This window comes from Bos taurus, chromosome 3 (assembly GCF_002263795.3).
Source record: "Bos taurus isolate L1 Dominette 01449 registration number 42190680 breed Hereford chromosome 3, ARS-UCD2.0, whole genome shotgun sequence".
Taxonomy (NCBI): domain Eukaryota; kingdom Metazoa; phylum Chordata; class Mammalia; order Artiodactyla; family Bovidae; genus Bos; species Bos taurus.
The window spans coordinates 495,079-508,632 of record NC_037330.1 but is presented as its reverse complement, the minus strand read 5'-3'; the positions used below and the strand labels follow the sequence as shown (position 1 = coordinate 508,632).

General features: G+C 43.2%; 1 protein-coding gene across 8 annotated transcripts in view; it reads right to left on the bottom strand.

Annotated features, from left to right (window-relative positions):
• The window catches only part of GPR161 (G protein-coupled receptor 161), a 111,747-nt gene that overhangs the window by 61,123 nt on the left and 37,070 nt on the right, over positions 1-13,554 (bottom strand). For 3 of the 8 annotated variants that reach the window (XM_024989764.2, XM_024989761.2, XM_024989766.2), the window contains exon 1: positions 1,786-1,876. The gene's annotated coding sequence lies outside the window, so the exon portion shown is untranslated. 8 annotated transcript variants of the gene reach the window in all.

The window sequence follows — 13,554 nt, the reverse complement described above, 5'->3', positions numbered from 1 at the left end:
CTTACTGACTAGTCCCAGCAGAGTTTACATCACAGAACTGTACCTCCTTTGGGTGGCATTTAGATCAGCTCCAGTTCACCCCATTCTGTCTTTCACAGAACCCAAGCAACAACTCCAACCCTCTAAACACATGGCCAGGCCTCATTTCTGACTCCCCCTGCACAGGGCTGCAACATAAAGAAAATGATTTGACTACTTGAGGCTTGGACTTAGTTTCTAAATGCCAAGCAGGCCTCCTTGTGAAGAGTTCCTATTCTTCCCATCAAGGTGGTGGAGTTGTAGGGCAAGGAAAATCCTGAGTTCAAGGACCCACCTGTGTTGGAGCCCATGTGAAAAGTACTGCTAAGTCAAAAGACCTGAGTACAATCCTGGCTCCTTACTTGCTGAGCAGAGTACTTTTCTTGAGTCTCAGTTTCCCCACCTGTAAAAGCTGCGAATAACACTTCAGAGGGCTGTTACATGAATGAAATTTAAAAGTGTGTATTAAAGTGCTTGGAAGCATCTTAGAAGTATAAAACGAGTGTAGTCTAAGACAGGAAAAGAGAGGCACTGTGGAAGAAGTGACTGAAATGGGTGGCTGAATTCCAGTTAAAGAGAGTTGTGCGATCTGAGGTACTTCCCACCACCTCTCTCTGCTGGTGGCCTGGGAAATCCCTTTCCTCACCCATCTCAGTAGCCACGAGGGATTATGAGGGAAAGCCATCTAATACTTTTCGATGCAGCAGCTCTCCAAAGCTCATTTCTGGGTCCAGGTCACAGGTGGAAAAGACGCTGGGCTGAGTCACTGTTGGCTGGATGGGGAGGGGGCACAGTGATGCTCCCTCCACCACCACCACCACGAGCCTCCCCTCAAACACTAATGCCATCATTATCTCAACATCAAGGAACCAAAGTCATTTCCCTCCAAAACCACACCACCTTCACAGGGAGGAGGTGCTTTCAGGGCTCTTAAAAGCACTGACAAACGGATGAATAGTACAATAAAAAAAAAACAAAACCAGTCTCAGAGATGTGCGATAAACTGATAACGCACCGCTGTGTGGTTATGAGAGCAGACCCCAGAACATCACAGTTATTCAGTAGACATTCTTATCCCACATACCTTTGTCAAAAGGTTTGGACCAGGGCTAAGCTCTGGCCCAGAAGGCGGGCCAAGTACCCCCAAACTAACCGAATCTCCGTGGGCAGACCTGAAGAGCAGAGACGCCTACCCGGCGGCGCCCAGGTGGGCCGGGCGACTTCTGGGCGCACCTTCCGTCCAGCTCGGGAGACAGCGCCCAGAGCCCCGACCGAGGATGCAGCTCACCTGGTCCTCACGGATTTCGGCTAAGGGTCGAGGCCGCTGCGTCCCGCACATCTGTCCCGGAGGGGACCTTCAAGCCCCTCGGCCCAGGGGGCACGGGGCCGCACCGATGTCCTCCCTTTCCGGAGGTCTGAGAAAGGGGCTTCCGGCAGCGAGGCAGAAGCCAGGCGGGCTAGTGGGAAGGGCCTCTCAGAAGCCGCTGGCCGCAGGAGAGGGGCGCGCCTTCAAGATCTTCCCACAAAGAGCCCCGGATCCTCGAAGCAAAGCGGCGTGCGCGAGGAAGATAACTCCCTACCTCCAAGGGGCGCGGAGATTAAAAAAAAAAAAAAAAGCGCCGTGGGGGCGGGGAGGAGTGGGGGAAGGGGGCGCGGAGACCCCGTCTGGCCTGCACCCCCGCGCCCTCCCGCACGGCACAAAGAACTCGGCCCCGCTCCATCCCTGCCAGCGCCCCACTTCCCGCCCGCGCCCCGGCGGGTACTCACCCAGAGGCCGCCGCCGCGGCAGCTCAGGGCCGGGTCGGCCCGAGCCGCCTCCCCGCCTCCGTCGCCGCCGCGGCAGCAGCTTCCTTCCTCCCGGCCGCGCTCGGGGACCGGAGGTTTCGGGTTTCAGCCCGCGGAGCCCCGCTTCGCTCCTCCCGCCGCCGCGCCGCCAGCACGCGTACCCGGCCAGAACACAGACCGAGTAACTTTGCGGCGCGAGCGCCGCCCGCCCCTTCTCCGCCGTCCCGAGCCCCTCCGCCTGCGGGCCCTCCGAATCCCCCGCGCCCCCACGGCCCCGCCCGGGCTCCGCGCGCCGCCGCCCCTGCCCGCCCCGGCGCCGCAGCTTCCCATCCCTCACACCCCTTCCTTTCGCGCTTGCCCTCCCTCCCGGCCACTTTTCCATTTCTTCCCACGGTCGGCCTCAGCTGCTGCTCTTTGTCTCGCCCCTACCGTCTCGGCCCGTAAACCTTTGTGGTCCCTCCTCGGGCCTTCCCTGAATCCCGTTCCTCCGTCCCAGTTCCAGCTGTTAGGACGTCGCCTTTGCCATTCTCTCTGCATTGCACTTACACTTTCGGATTCTTCCCGTAGGCTCCGCACAGTCCCATTCTCCTCCTCCAGTCTCGCCGCGGACGACTCCTGGCGTCGCCTTTCCTGCTCACCTTTCATTCATCCAGCCAACGTGCCTGAGCATCTGCCTGGTGCCAGGCACTGTCCCGCACCCTGGGAATATCACAGTGAATCCACCCGCGAAACCAGCCTTTGAGGATCCCACAACTCCTTAGAGTGGGAGGGTGAATGTAAACAGACCTTTTCATGGCTACTCTCTACCTCTGAGCCAAAGCCAGGGAGCAGTAATTACAATACACAGCCCAGGGTGCTGCCGGTTCAGGGGACAAAACAGTTCCTTCTCATATGTGGTTTTTCCCCCCTTCCTCAGTTCCCATGTTCTGTAGCATTTCTAGCCTCATGCGTCTTCTGTGCAGCAGTCTTAATAAAAGGATAAAAAGTTGAAGCATACAATAGAACTGCTTTAAAAATGAAGGTAGAGAAGGAAGAAAGAAACGAAAGGGAGAGGAAAGGGGTAGCAAATGAATCAGGTAAGTAGTTATAAAGCCCAGTTCACCAAACTCCAGCAAAAACTGATGCTATGCCCAGAACAGGATTCAAATAACTCTGAAATCCATCCACTTTGATAAATGTATTAGTTATTCCCTTGTCTACAAGTTGGCACTGTGGGAGCTGCTTCCTTATTAATATTAGGCCACTGAGTTACCATTTTAGAATGATAATTTACTATCTAGCACCTGCCAAACACCCAGCTTGTCCTCAGGGACAAAGGAAATAATAGGGACACAAAAGGTACATGGATGCCTGGATATTCCTATGGGACAGCTGCTTTATTTGGTCAAAAACTGGAAGCTGAAACTCCACACAGAATCTAGGTCACCAGCAAGCCAGATGCTTGAAAGACCTTAAAGCAGTCTGTTCTTGAGGGTATTTTAGACTTTTATTCTGAAATCCCCGTTTATTTTTTTAATTTGCATTGACTCAGGCACTGGCTAAGCGCTGTTACTCTGAGAGTCATTTAACCTTCCCGAATCTCAGCTCTCAGCTTATTCATCATATATAAAATAGGCCTACTCACACCTGCCTATCTGTAGAGTTAGAAAGACGAAATAAGATAATGGAAGTAAATCCTCAATGCTATAGAGAGCTAAACCCTTTTGAAAGTTGGCATTCAAGAAAGATCTGGTAATATATGCCATAGACTGGCATGGAGACAATGAGAATCAAAAACAGTTATGGCTCTTTCAGCTCTGTATCCACCCATGATGCAAAAGATGTCCTTCCCAGACTTACTCTATTTCATTTTGAACTCTTCAACTGAAAGCAGTTTTTTTCTCCTGCTGCTCATTATCAAATATGTTATTTATCACAAAGGCTTTTCCTCCCATAGCTCATAAACTGAGAACTTACTGTGCATTCAAGAATGGAAACTGCTACCAAAAAGTGCATTTTTTTCAATTGCTCTCTCAAGATTTTTTCCTTCTTCTAAAGCTAATATTGAGCTATTAGCAGTATTCAGTCAAACACAGCAAAATGGAAAAAATATTATTTCACTATATATCACTGTATAGATTACAGTCATGTGAAAAACATGACATTGATTTTGTGCAAGGATTAATTTTTAAACAAAAGATAGATAATAATTTTCTTCTTCCAAATCAGTTTCATTAGCCGTTTCACTTGGGGTTCCCCAAAGACTTCTGAACTAAGATAATGAGAAGCCTCATCCAAGTGAATCTTAAATGCTGGATGAAGAATCTACCTATGATGACTCATCGATGATATGAAACTTCTTTTTTTCTAGAATTTCATTTACTTTTATTTTTGGCTGTGCTGGGCCTTCACTGTGGTGCACAGATTTCTCTAGTTGCAGTGCACAGGCTTCTCAAGTTGTGACATACAGGCTTAGTTGCCCAGTGGCATGTGGGCTCTTAGTTCCCCATCCAGGGATCAAATGTGCGTCCCTGCATTGGAAGGTGGATATTTTACCCCTGTAGCTCCAGGGAAGTCCTTATAATATCTTTTCAAGACAGCACTTTACATAAAGCTAGACAGAACAAAAATGGGAAATATATTGTGTGTTCCACGTGGAGTATTATTCCCTCACTCTTTACATCAAATTCTTTTTACCCTTGACATCTCAGTTTAAATGTCTTCCCTGAGCAATCTAAATAACATTTTCTAACCTCTGCTCTCTCTCAGAGCCACAATTTAAAATTTATCCCAATTATTTTATATATATATATATATATATATTTGTTTATTTGTTTATAATATAGCTACACTTGTAGACATAACGGAGAAGGCAATGGCAACGCACTCCAGTACTCTTGCCTGGAAAATCCCATGGACGGAGAGCCTGGTGGGCTGTAGTTGGACACGACTGAAGCGACTTAGCAGCAGCAGCAGCAGGAGACATAAATTCCATGATGTCAGGAGCCCTGTTTTATTTACCACTCTAGGACCAGGGCCTAACCCAATAAAACATTTAAAATATATCAATGAAAAAATAAAAATAAAATATGCCTTCAGGGGCCTTGGTTCTCAAACTTTGGGATATATAAGGATCCCTTGGAGACTTCTTAAACAACACCAAAAGTTCAAGTGACAGAAGTTTGATATGTTGGATTTCAAAAAAAATTTAAAACTTTATGCTTCCTAGAACACCATCAAGAAAACAAAAAGATAGCTCACAGGATGGGATAAATTATTTTCAAATCATATATCTAATAAAGGACATGCATCCAGAACATATAAAGAACTTCTACAACTCAATAATAAGATGGTAAACATATCCATTTTTTAAATGGGTGAAGGGTCTGAACTTACATTTCTCTGAAGAAGATATACAAATGGTCAATAAGCACATAAAAACCTACTGGACATCATTAATCATTAGGGAAATGAATATCAAAACATCAAGCTTCCACCTTCAGACTCACAAGGATGGCTATGATGAGAAACACAATAAGTACTGTGCAATATATAGAGAAATTAGAACACTTGTACATTACTGATGGGATTGTCAAATGATGCAAGCACTTTAGAAAACAGTTTGTTCCTCAGGGTGGTAAACATGAAGTTACCATATGACCCAGTAAGTTCACTTCTGGATATCTAACCAAGAGAAATAAAAACACACACCCACACAAAAATATATGAACATTCATAGCAGCATTATTCATAATAGACAAAAAGTGGAAGCAACCCAAATGTCTGTTAATGGATTAACATATAGACAGAATGTGGCCTATTCATACAATGGAATATTATTCAGCCATAACAAGGAATGAAGTGCTGAAATGCTAAGTGAAAGAAGCCAGACACAAAAGGCCACATATTGTGTGATTCCATTCAAATGCAATATCTGAAATAGGTAAGTCTAAAGTGAGAAAGAAATTAGTTATTGGAGGTGGAGAGGTTTAGTAGTGACTGCTAAAGGGGTTCAAGGTATCTTTTGGAGATGATGAAAATGTTTTAAAGTTTGATCATGTGATACTTGCAAAACTGTGAATATATTAAAAGAGTGAATTCTGTATTTTAAATGCATGAAATTTACGGTATGTAAATTATGTCTCAATAAAGCTCTTTTAGAAATCAAAAGAATCCCTTGGGGAATTTGTTAAGCTGCTGAGTTGCAGGCTGCATTCCCAGAGATAGACTCTTCAGGAGTTGTGGGTAGCTGCTGTTTCCGGTTTAGCATCGAGTCCCTCTCCTGCTGGCAGTATACCCTCAAATTTCCTTTGGAAAACCATTGCTTCTTCCTGGGGTCAGCCAGGGGGTTTACATAAGGACTGACCTCTCCTCCAGCTCCAGGAGTGGACTTCCATCCTTGTCAACCACATGATTGGTTCAGGCATGGAGACCAGTCAGAACGAAGCCTCAAGGACATTTTGCTGAGAATACTGGGTGGAACCAAAACTTAGGAAAGAGTACTGATGAGCATATGCTAAGGGATAAGAAATAGGAGAATTTAGGTCATGACTAACCTATTAGATCCTGGATGAGGCCTTCCCTGAAGTTGATGTAGCCTTGAACCCATCATTTATGGGACCCAATAAATATTTTTTAATTAAGTCTATATGGGTTTAATGGAGAAGGCAATGGCACCCCACTCCAGTACTCTTGCCTGGAAAATCCCATGGATGGAGGAGCCTGGTGGGCTGCAGTCCGTGGGGTCGCTAAGAGTCGAACACGACTGAGCGACTTCACTTTGACTTTTCACTTTCATGCATTGGAGAAGGAAATGGCAACCCATTCCAGTGTTCTTGCCTCGAGAATCCCAGGGATGGGGGAGCCTGGTGGGCTGCATCTATGGGGTCGCACAGGGTCGGACACGACTGAAGCGACTTAGCATATGGGTTTAATTCCTCTGTTACTTGGAACAAAAAGCGTATAACTCAATATGTGGTTCTCAATATGACATTTTAGAAATCATGGGAGCGTTTGGGAGTTGTCACAATGATTAGAGGGCACTCCTGGCATTTAGTGAATGGGGTCAAGGATACTAAACATCTTGCAGTACATGGGACCATCCTAGGCAAAAAGAACAATTCCTCTCACCTGTGACTTTTGAAGGCCCCACAAATGATTAAAAAAAAAAAAAAACCTGTTTCACATCATTTTCTGAGTCTGCTGCTGCTGCTGCTGCCGCTGCTAAGTCACTTCAGTCGTGTCTAACTCTGTGTAACCCCATAGATGGCAGCTCACCAGGCTCCTCCGTCCCTGGGATTCTCCAGGCAAGAACACTGGAGTGGGTTTTCTGAGTCTAGAATCAGACTATTTTAATCTGAGCACGAAGGTGTATTTGCTTTTTTGTTTTGCATGGTTTTGTTATACACCAGTTTGTTCAGAAATGCCATTACTGTATGGGCCTCCCCCATGGCTCAGCCTGCTTTGCAGGAAATGCAGGAAGATTCCTTGGAATCTTGGGCACAGCAACCCACTCCAGTATTCTTGCCTGGAGAATTCCATGGACAGAGGAACCTGGTGGGCTCTAGTTCATAGGGTTACAAAGAGTCAGACACGACTGAGGCAACTGAGTACACATGCACGCATACATTACTGTGGAAGTTGAGGGAAGAGTATACTTTGATTTCTTCAGATGTCACCAAGACATCTTCATCAGTTTGGAAAATCACTGCTACTCATGGTATTGGGTTTACCAGTGCAAGTTAGGTGACCAATTCTGCATTTTTGTACCTCAGATTCACAGTGATCCTATCTATAATTGCAAGTGTCTGACCACTTCATGGTGTCATCTAGTAGGGTTAACATATTGAAATGAGTAGAGTTTTGTTGTTCATTCATTCATTCGTTCAACAACTGTTTTCTGAGTACCCACTGACATAAAGTCAGTAAACAAGAAAGACAAAAAACCTTGAGTTCATAGAGCCAATTTTGGATGGAGAAGACACTATAAAAAAATAAAATATATTCTGTTTTCAGTAATGATAAGTGCTCAGAAAGGGAATAAAGTGGAGAAGGGAAAATGAAGTCTCAGGAGTAGGGATGGGCATGAATAAGTTGGTTATGGAAAATTTCAGTTAGAAGGCATCTCTTGAGAAAAAGACTTGAAGTGAGGGAGTCAGCCAAGTGGACATCTGGGAAAGAGTGTTTCAGGCATGGAGTGTTTCAGTGCAAAGGCCCTAAAGATGCAAACGTCCTTAGGCTGTTAAAGGGAAAGTGAGACTAGTGTAGCTAGTCTATTACTAGTAGACTAGTGTAGCTAGACTACTAAAGTAGAAAAATAGAAACTGAGTTCAGAGAGGAAATAGGAGGCCAGATGGTACAGCATCTTATAGATGCTTTGGCTTTTCTCTGGGTGAGGAAAGTTATGGATAGAAATATGATATAATCACTCATTATCATTGTTAACAGTGAAAGTGGAAGTCGCTCAGTTGTGTCCAACTCTTTATGACCTGATGGACTATACAGTTCATGGAATTTTCCAGGCCAGAGTGCTGGAATGGGTAGCTGTTCCCTTCTCCAGGGGATCGTCCAAGTCCAGGGATTGAACCCAGGTCTCCTGCATTGCAGGCAGATTCTTTACCAGCTGAGCCACTAGGGAAGCCCTCTTGTTAACATTAAGAGTATCATTTTAAAGTTTCAAAATTCTATATGTAAGTAGATTATGTTATTATAAATTTCATTTCAGGATACTAAAAGGTTGTTATCAAATATTTGTTATTTGTGTAAAATGGTGTGTTAGATTTGAGAAATGTTCCTGTAACAAATATGGCAGTTCTAGGATTGAACTCCAGGATTCCGTATCTTGTCTGATACCCCCAGGTCATCCTGATGCATAGAAGTAGGACCCATAAGTTGGGGAACAAGCCTTCAAACCTACAGCTTACTTCTTCTTTTGTGATATCTTATACATAAGTAGTTTTCTTTTCTGCCTTTGAATTGTGTATGCTTACAGAAACGTTGGAGTCTTACAAAAGTAGACGTGAACACAATATGGCTGATGAAATAGCTCCAGCAAACTGAAAGCCAGGAAAGGAACAGATAGCACGTGTCCCCAGAAATCATTTTCACAGGGGCGGGTTTTATTCTAGGTGGTGTCTACCTGTGAGTGAAGCCATCCAAATGCATACACACTCACACATACTGCTATGGACTGAATGTTTTTGTTCCCCAAAATTCATTTGTGGGAGCCTAATCCCCAGTATTGGAGCAGGAAATGGCAACCTGCTCCAATATTCTTATGTGGGAAATCCCATAACAGAGGAGGCTGAAGGGCTACAATCCATGAAGTCACAAAAGCGTTGACACGAGTTAGTGACTGAACAACAACAACCCTCAATATTATTGTATTTGGATGTAGTGCCTTTGAAAGGTAGTTAGGTCAAGAGGATGGAACACTTATGAATGGGATTAGTGCCTCTATAAGAAGAGACACAAGAGAACTTGGCTTCTCTCTCTCTCTACTCTCCACCTAGCCAAGATACAAAAAGATAATCATATGCAAACCAGAAAGCAGATCCTCATAGACACAGATCTTCTGATACCTTGACCTTGGACTTCCCAGCCACTCAATAAATATTATATGAACTATGTTCCACCGTGCTGCCTCTGTCGCTTCAGCATCTTTCAGTCGGACCTGTATCCACAGTGTCTATCTCTGGGTGCAGTAGAACAGAGAAGCATCCAAAGAGCTCTGATAGTCCAGTCCCAAACCAGTTTAGTAAATGGTAAAAATGATTTCTGGTTAATATATAGTATATAGTTTCAAAATAAGTGAGCCTTCTCTAGTATAACCTTTATTAGATTGTAATATTAAAATACTTATTTTCTGAATTATCTGTTCGTTAGTAATATTATTTACCAATGATCTTTTTTTTTTACAGTTTATTTATTTACAGATAATGCTAAACTGGGACAATCTCTTTGCCAAATATCTCAATTTAAGATTGATGATATTTTGCTAGAATAAAACTTTAGGTAACAATCATTTCCACAAGCCAATAAAAGTATCTCTAGCTATCCATGTAGTAGAATACACAAGACAAAAATAATGAAATAAATCTATCTTTGCTGACATGGGAAGTCGCCTGTGATATAGTAAATTTAAAACTTCCAGAAAATATACAAGCAGTAAGATTCCATTTTCGTAAACATGTTTGTGTCTGTGTGCATGTTTGTATGTGCTCTAAAAGAAGTGTTATTGCTATTGTCTGATGAGCAGGAAGAGTATACATCTGTTGACCTTAAAAATGAAATAGTGGGTTATTTTACCAGCAAAAACAAGCTCATTTGGGACTAGCAGAGAATTGTAAGTTGAGCAAGCCAGGGGAGCAGTAGCAGACAGGGTCAGACAAGAAAGAAATAAAAGAGAAGGAGGTGTTTTTATAGGACATCACAGCTCATGGTGAGGACTTTGACTTCTACTAGGAATGAAATTGGGAGAAATCTGAACAGAGGATCAGTGTCTTGGACCATGATGCTATCAGCTAAGGAAGTAAGAAAGAGTTGGATTCTGGCTGTATTTTATAAGTAGTAAGTGAAAGTTGCTCAGTTGTGTCTGACTTTTTGTGACCCCATGGACTACGTGTAGCCCACGAGGCTCCTCTGTCCATGAAATTCTCCAGGCAAGAATATTGAAGTGGGTTGCCGTTACCTTCTCCAGGGGATCTTTCCAATCCAGGGATTGAACCCAGGTCTCCTGCATTGGTAGGCAGATTCTTTACTGTCTGAGCCACCAGGGAACCCCATTTTATAAGAGAGGTAGTATGAATTCTTTATCTATTGGATGTAGGGTTTAATAAAAGAAAAAAGTGTCAAGGTTAACTCCAGGGCTATTATGCTGAGCAGCAGGAAGGATGGAGTTGCCATCAGTGGAGATGGAGAAGCCTAGAAGTGAAGGTAAATGATGGAGGCCAGAAACACAGTTTGGACACATTGAGTTTGAGATGTCTGTTGGTTTTCCAAATGGGGATGTGAAATAAACAATTAAAGAGAAATGTGAGCCACAGACATAAATTTGGAAATCTTCACATATAGATGGTTTTTTGGGTTACAAGATTGGGTATGTTAGTTTCCTAGGTCTGTTGTGATAAAGTGCCACAAATTGGGTGATTTAAAACAAAAAGTAATTGTTGACTCACGGTTTTAGAGGTTAGGTATTCCTGAACAAAATGTCAGCAAGGCCATGTTCTTTCTGACCCCTGTAGAGGAGAATAACTCCTTGCCTCTTCCTAGCTTCTGGGAGTTTGCTGGCCCTCCTTGACATTCCTTGGCTTGCAGCTGCAGCATTTCAGTCTCTCCTGATGTCATCACATTATGCTCTCTCCCATGTTATCTCTATCTCTATGTCTCTTTTTTTTCCTTAAAGGATGATGGTTATATTGAATTAAGGACCCACCATATTCTAGCAGAACTTCATCGTCATCTTAACTGATTACATCTGAAATAACCCTATTTCCAAATAAAGTTACATCCTGAAGTAATGGACTTTGACATACCTTTTGGGAAACACAATTCAACCCATTACACTGAGGATGTGAGTGACAATATAGAAGAGAAGAGGACCTAGGACTGAACACTGCAACGCTGAGGGGCTGAGAAATAGGGGGACCTGTTCAGGGAGTCTGAGATAGGAGATGTCTTGAAAGACAAGGAAAGGAAGCACGTGTCAAGCAATCAATAGAACACAGGTCAAGGACGAGAAGCCTTGAGAATTCATCTGTGCATTTCATAGAGATTCCTCTTGACCTTGACAAAAGCATTTTGGAGGAGTGTGTGGGCCAAAGCCTGAATGAAGTCAGTTCAAGAAAAATGGAGAAGAGAAATTAGATGAGTATAGAAACTCATTTGAAGAGTTTTAAAGCAAAGATATCGTGTTGCTTGATATGGGAAATGAATTCAAGAAAAGTTTTTTTTTTCCTGTTTCTTTCTTAAATAGAGCAGAAAGAGCATATTTTATATTGATAGGAATAATCAATCAGGTAGAATGAAAAAAACTGATATAGGAGATAGAGGTAGAATTGCTCAAGAAACATCCTTGAGTGGCAGGAGGGATGGGATCCAGGGCATAGGTGGAGGGATTGACTTAGGCAATGCCTGAAGTGGAAGTGGTGGGAAGTGATGGTGAGAGTCCATAGACATTTTTTTCTGAGTGATTCAATTTTCTTAATGAAGAAGGAAGCAAGGTAAAAAAGCTGAAACTGAAAATGAGTAGTTGTAAAAATGTCATCCAGGAGAGTATGTGATCAAACACTCTGGTGTATAATTGTGGGTCAGCCTCAAAAGTCAATTAGTTTCAGGATACTAATTGAATTTTAGTGGGAATTAAAAGTGGGACCTAGGGCTTCCCTGGTGGTCCAGTGGTTAAGAATCCACAATCCACCTTGCAATGCAGGGGACACTGGCTTGATCTCTGGTCTGGTAAGATCCCACATGCCCAGGGGGAACTGAGCCCTTGAACAACATCTACCGAGGCCCTCATACCCCAGACTCTGCTCGGCAACAAAACAAGCCACCAAAATGAGAAGCCTGCACACTGCAACTAGGGAAAGCCCCCACACAGCAACAAAGACCAGCACAGTCAGAAATAAATAAATGAATTTAAAAAATAAAGTGGGACCTATCAGGGCAACTGTTTTTATTCAGGTGTGGATATAAAGTATTTCATCAAATCCAAGATGTCACTGATGTAAGATATGTCATGATTTCGAAGATGTTTAAAGGTGGAGTTTTTTTTTTTTTTCTTTTTTTTCCCCCAAAGGTGGAGTTTTAAAAAAGAAAATTTTAGAATATTAAAAAAAAACTGATGAAACATTTCATCATGTACATGCTAATTTCATGTATATGCTAATATATGTGGATATGTTTGTATATTTATATGTATAAACATATGCCAATATGCATATACATGAACACATAGCAATACACACAGACACATAATATACATATATCCCAGCTCTATTCCAAATCAATTTTCTGGACCCTCTTACTAAGAATACCCTGCGTCCACCTTGAATACCCTGATTTAAAGTGCTGAGGTCTTTTGGTGCTTTCAGACAAATTTCCCCCATTTTGCTAAGTAACAGTTTTTTCTGCCACACATTTCATTAGTTTTCCATAGGAAGTCCCTATTAAGATGTTATCAGTCATCACTCTGGTTACAGGTAAGAGTGGAATCCTAGATTGCTGGTCAGTGAATGACCTTTAAGATCCAGCCAGAGAGTCTTTGGCAATTGCTCAAGATAACCAGGATTGACTGTTTGCACCCTCTTCAGCTTGCCGCCCCTCTCCCCCTACCCAGCCACCACTCCCACCCCACTTGAATCTGAAGGGTTCTGCTGGACCTGATTCTGCACAGGTGTGAGAGGCAGAGGTGTAGGGGGTAAAAAAGCCCAGGTCTCTCAGCTCCAAATCTGGGCTCCCATTTACAAAATGCGAATGTTGGGTAATTTAGTTAATGTTTCCTCACTTCAATTTTCTCCATTGCAATATGGAAATAGTAATAAAGTACCTTGAGGATTTCTCCTGGGAGTTAAGCGTTGTCATACACATAGTGCTTTAAAACCTGAAAACTGTGGAGTTAGACTGCTTAGGTTGAAACCCCATCACCAGCATTCAGTGACTGAGTATCAGGGCAAGTTACTCCCTTTTACTCTCCCTCAGCCTTATTTTCCTCCCGTGAAAAATGGGTTTGATAATAAGACCTATTTCACAGAGTCGTGCTAAGGATTAAATGAT